The sequence below is a fragment of the Pinus tabuliformis genome, chromosome 8 (genome assembly GCF_031772625.1).
Source record: "Pinus tabuliformis cultivar Carrire ecotype Pingquan chromosome 8, CPIR1, whole genome shotgun sequence".
NCBI classification, from domain to species: Eukaryota; Viridiplantae; Streptophyta; class Pinopsida; order Pinales; family Pinaceae; genus Pinus; species Pinus tabuliformis.
In genome coordinates this window covers 743337575-743343454 of record NC_142294.1, presented here as the reverse complement: position 1 = coordinate 743343454, position 5880 = coordinate 743337575, and the positions used below count along the sequence as shown (strand labels likewise).

The 5880-nt window shown below is 40.7% G+C and overlaps 1 pseudogene; it reads left to right on the top strand.

The window, feature by feature from the left end:
* The first annotated feature begins 301 nt into the window (after positions 1-301).
* LOC149237711 (pentatricopeptide repeat-containing protein At3g12770 pseudogene) lies at positions 302-4201 on the top strand (annotated as a pseudogene).
* The last annotated feature ends 1679 nt before the right edge of the window (positions 4202-5880 follow it).

Genomic DNA, 5880 nt, shown 5'->3' with positions numbered 1-5880 from the left:
CAGATTAATCACATGTAAGATTGGATGAACATTTCGAGGTTTGGGTCTACTTTACTTTTAAATGCTAAAAAAACATTCATCTATCAGTTAAACTAAACCTATATTTTTTTTATAAATATTTTAAAATTAAATAAATGCCATCGTTCACCCACTCGGCTTCTTTTCATTTTTAAATTACAAGTTTATCTCAAACCAACATGTTTATCATAATATCATTTGCTTCATTTCATTTTTAAATTACAAGTTTATCTCAAACCAACTGTTTATCGTAATATCGTTTGCGATGTGTAGAAAGTTCATACATGTTAAATGCTTCACGTCTCTCCACATGAAAAATGTAATCAGTGAACCGCTTTGGTTAACCTTTACTTACTGATGTTTTATATATGGAAAGGTAAATGCAAACTTGTTATGCAACATTTCAGAAGCAATTCTTTTGCATAGCTGATTATACCACAACATGCAGTGGCCAATCGACAGTGCATACGTTTTGTTTGATTCATTTTCGAAAGAGTTGGGGTCAATGGCGATAACCTTCTTGGCCATGGAACTGGGAAACCACCCAAATCTTTTTAGCTTTTCAAGCAAAATGAAGAGAAGAATTTACAAATGTATCAGGCAATTTATTATTTCTTAGACCGGTTCTACAATCTGTTTCAAGGGCTCTGTATTTACATTCTCACAACGCATGGCATTGTTTAGGCATCCTCACAGCGCTTTTGACCAATTCAAAAGTTGCAGGCACATAAATGCTTATTATATCCATGTACGCTTCATTTCTGGAGTGAACCCTCAATGCACGGAGGAGACAGGTATTTCATTCTTTCCCAACACCAATGCATATGCTTCCCTGTTGCAGTCATGTGACACTTTAAACAAACTGGGGCAAGTCCATGCCCACATGTTCATTAATGGGTATAGTAATAACATTTTTCTAGCTGCAAAACTGGTGAGCAGGTATGCCATGTTCCTCAGTATGGACAATGCACGCCATGTCTTTGACGAAACGAATGAGCGGAATGTTTTCCTATGGAATGTTATGATGGGAGAATATGTGAAGAGTGGGCAGTATGATAGGGCTCTTCTACTTTACAAACAACTACCCAAGGCAGGCATACAGGCAGACAGTTTCACATATCCTCTGGTACTCAAGGCTTGCGCTGGGCTCGGTTCGGCAGCTCTGCAAGAGGGAAAAGAGATTCATGATGATATAATCAGAAGAGGGTTTGAGTCGGATGTCTTTGTGGCCAATTCCCTCTTAGCTATGCATGCAAAATGTGGAAGTATAGAGCTTGCACAACAAGTGTTTGACAGAATGCCACAGAGAGATGTTGTTTCATGGAATTCCATGATCGTAGGGTATGGACAGAGTGGACATGTTAATGAGGCCTTGAGAGTTTTTGGTCAAATGAGACTCGAAAATGTAATCCCCAACGCTGTAACTGCAGTTAGCGTTCTCAGGGCTAGTTCTGCATTAGGAGTTCTACACCGTGGCAAGCTGACCCATTGTATTTTAATCAAGAGTGGCTTAGAATTGAATGTAGCTGTGAGCAATTCTCTTATAGCTATGTATAGCAAGTGTGGTAGTGCAGCAGATGCGCGGCAGTTGTTTGACACAATGCCTGAAAGAAATGTGGTGTCCTGGAATGCGATGATTGGTGGGTATGCTCAGAATGGGTTTGACCTGGAGGCGATCATGCTTTTTAATGAAATGCATTCAGAAGTTGTGACGCCAGATTCCGTTACTCTGCTGGGCATGTTACAGGCATGTGCCCATTTAGGAGCTCTGCGGCAAGGCAAGTCGTTTCATGGTTACATTATACGAAATGAGTTTAAGTTGGATGTTTCTATAGGGAATTCGCTGGTATCCATGTACTCTAGGTGTGGGAGTATAGAGGATGCACGCCAGTTGTTTGAGAAGATGACTGTAAGGGATGCGATATCATGGAGTGCTTTGATTGCGGGGTATGCTCAGAGTGGATATGCCAATGAGGGTATGGCACTTTATTGTCGAATGCAACTAGAAAACATTATACTGATTCTATGATAGTGGCAAGTGTGCTACAGGCATGCAGCGAATTAGGAGGTCTACAACAAGGCAAGCTCATACATAACTATGTAATTAAACTGGGTTTGAATCGGATGTCTTTGTAGTAAATACCTTAATAGACATGTATTCCAAATGTGGAAGAGTAGATCTTGCACGTTTTTTGTTTGAAAAAATGTCTACAAGAAATGTGGTCTCTTGGAATTCGTTGATTGTTGGGTATACCCAGAATGGGCAAGCCAATGAGGCCTTGAAACTGTTTTATCAAATGCAACAGGCAGATGTTACTTCAGACTCTTGCACTATGGTAATTGTTCTCCAGGCATGTGCCCATTTAGGGGTTCTGCAACAAGGCAAGTTGATCCATGATTGCATAATTAGAAGATACTTTGAGTCAGATGTTTGTGTGCTGAACGCTCTCATAGATATGTATGCTAAATGTGGGGTTATAGAGATTGCACGCCAATTGTTCCATAAAATGTCTAACAGAAATATAATTTCCTGGAGTACAATGATTGGTGGGTATTCCCAAAATGGGCTTGCTAGTGATGCCTTAGCCCTATTTCATCAGATGCAACAGGCAGACGTGAAACCTAACTCAGTCACTTTGGTAAGTGTGCTCCTGGCATGTGCGCATTTAGCATCGCAGAAACAATGTAAGTTGATTCATGGTTATATAATTAAAGGTGGATTTAACTCTAATCTTGTTATAGTCACAGCCCTAATTGACACATATGCCAACTGCGGCAGTTTAGAGGTTGCACACCAGTTGTTTGACCAGATGTCTGAAAAAATGTGGTCTCATGGAGTGCAATGATTGCTGCATATGGAATGCATGGACATGGTGAGGAGGCAATTTCTCTTTTTCACCAAATGCAGATGACGGGCATACTGCCAAACCACATCACCTTTGTTTCTCTTTTGTCTGCATGCAGCCATTCAGGCCTGGTGCTTGAGGGCAGGCAATATTTCAATTCTATGGTTCAATATTATTGCATTATTCCCAGGGTAGTGCATTATACATGCATGGTTGATCTCCTTGGCCGTGCTGGGCATCTACACGAGGCATGGGACTTGATTAAAACCATGCCTTTAGAACCAGGTGCGAGTGTGTGGGGTGCTTTGCTTGGAGCATGCAGAGTTCACTGCAATATTGAGCTGGGGCAATATGCAGCAGAGCAACTTTTCGAGTTAGAACCTAAAAATGCTGGATGTTATGTACTGCTGGCAAACATCTATGCTGCAGCTGGCAGATGGGAAGATGTAGCAAGGGTAAGAACAATGATGAAGGACAGAGCGGTTAAAAAGACTCCAGGTTACAGCTGTACTGAGGTAAATAATAGGGTTCATGCATTTGTCATGGGAGACAGATCACACCCTCAATCAGAGGAAATTTATGAGATGCTGGAGACTTTGGAAAGGAAGATGGAGGCAGTGGGGTATGTTCCAGATACAAATTTTGTACTACATGATGTGGAGGAGGAGGTGAAGGAAAGTATGTTGTCTACTCACAGTGAGAAGCTGGCCCTTGCTTTTGGGCTAATAAGCACAAGCCCTGGAACCCACTTTGGATTACAAAAAACCTGCGCATTTGTGGCAACTGCCATAGTGTTACCAAGCTCATCTCCAAGATTGCTATGCGAGAAATTTACATGAGAGATGCAAACCGTTTTCATTATTTCAAGGATGGAATGTGCTCTTGCAAGGATTACTGGTGATGTTGGTTTCATTGCACTAGCAACATAAGCCCATGATTAGGGACAAATGTCGCTCCACGTGTTGTTTTACATTGTGCAGTAGCCTGTTTGTGGAAGATCTTGTTTCCATTAATTAGGCTTTGGACTTTCTTCTAGGATGTAATGGTGTAACTCCAACAAACCCATGTTTGCATGTGTACATGCATATGCAAGTCTGTCTGGCTGTCTGCCATGCTCTGCAGCTGGCCAATGCTACTATTTAGCAAAAGCAACCAGGTTAAAAGAGAGACGAGGATTTAGCTTGATTAAGGTAAAAAATGAAGTTCAAGCATTCATTTGGGGAGGTAGATCTCACCTTCGACAAAGGAAAATTTATGAAATGATGTAGACGTTTAAGTTCTATGGCAGACACTGTGCAGGTGAGGCCAAGATACATATGCTTCCTACTTTACTGAGAAGGGCCATTGATTTTTGGCCTATAAAGAAACCCTGTTACATCACCTTGGATTACAAGCTATTGGGCGTTTGTGGCAACTGCAACAGTGTTTCTACATCCATCTCTAAGGTTATGCTTTTATAAACTCACTGTTACAAAAATGGATCCTTGGGGATTAGATTTTTATAACCCACTGTTACAAAAATTGATCCTTGAGGATTAGGAAACTAATAGTCTTGATAAAGTAAATAATGAAGTTCAAGCATTCATCTGGGGAGGTAGATCTCACCTTCGACAAAGGAAAATTTATGAAATGATGTAGGCGTTTTAAGTTCTATGGCAGACACTGTGCAGGTGAGGCCAAGATACATATGCTCCCTACTTTACTGAGAAGGGCCATTGATTTTTGGGCCTATAAAGAAAGCCCTGTTAAGTCACCTTGGATTACAAGCTATTGGGCGTTTGTGGCAAGTGCAACAGTGTTTCTACATCCCTCTAAGGTTATGCTTTTATAAACTCACTGTTACAAAAAATGGATCCTTGGGGATTAGATTTTTATAAACCCACTGTTACAAAAAATTGATCCTTGAGGGATTGGGAAACTAATATTCTTGATTAAGGTAAATAATGAAGTTCAAGCATTCATTTGGGGAGGTAGATCTCACCTTCGACAAAGGAAAATTATGAAATGATGTAGACGTTTAAGTTCTATGCAGACACTGCAGGTGAGGCCAAGATACATATGCTCCCTACTTTACTGAGAAGGGCCATTGATTTTTGGGCCTATAAAGAAAGTCCTGTTAAGTCACCTTGGATTACAAGCTATTGGGCGTTTGTGGCAACTGCAACAGTGTTTCTACGTCCATCTCTAAGGTTATGCTTTATAAACTCACTGTTACAAACATGGATCCTTAGGGATTAGATTTTTATAAACCCACTGTTACAAAAAATTGATCCTTGAGGATTAGGAAACTAATATTCTTGAGTAAGGTAAATAATGAAATTCAAGCATTCATTTGGGGAGGTAGATCTCATCTTCGACAAAGGAAAATATATGAAATGATGTAGACGTTTAAGTTCTATGGCAGACACTGTGCAGGTGAGGCCAAGATACATATGCTCCCTACTTTACTGAGAAGGGCCATTGATTTTTGGGCCTATGAAGAAAGCCCTGTTAAGTCACCTTAGATTACAAGCTATTGGGCGTTTGTGGCAGCTGCAACAGTGTTTCTACTGTTACAAAAAATGGATTCTTGGGGATTAGATTTTTATAAACCCACTGTTACAAAAAATCGATCCTTGAGCATTAGGAAACAAATATTCGCTAACACCACCTGTTTCCCCCCACCCTCCAAATCCTATTTTGTGAAAGGGAAAACTTCTGGGAGACACTTCCGGGGCTGCTACCTGGGCATCTCATGCTGCCAACCCCGTTCCTTTTCCTTCTGTTTTGTCTGGTGGCTTTGGATATAAACCAATATATCTCCATTTCTAGCAGAGAAAGGAAAAATAACATGGAAAGAAATAATGGAAACTATTTTGGAAAAATTACGGATTAAGAATGTTTGGCCAAAAGCCAAAGCCTTCTTGTGGCTAGCTGTTAGAGGGAAGATTCTCACTGAAGACCAACCGAGGAAGAGAGGTTTCGAAGGCCCCACAAGACGTGTTCTTATGCGAGGGGCAGGATGAAAATGCAAATC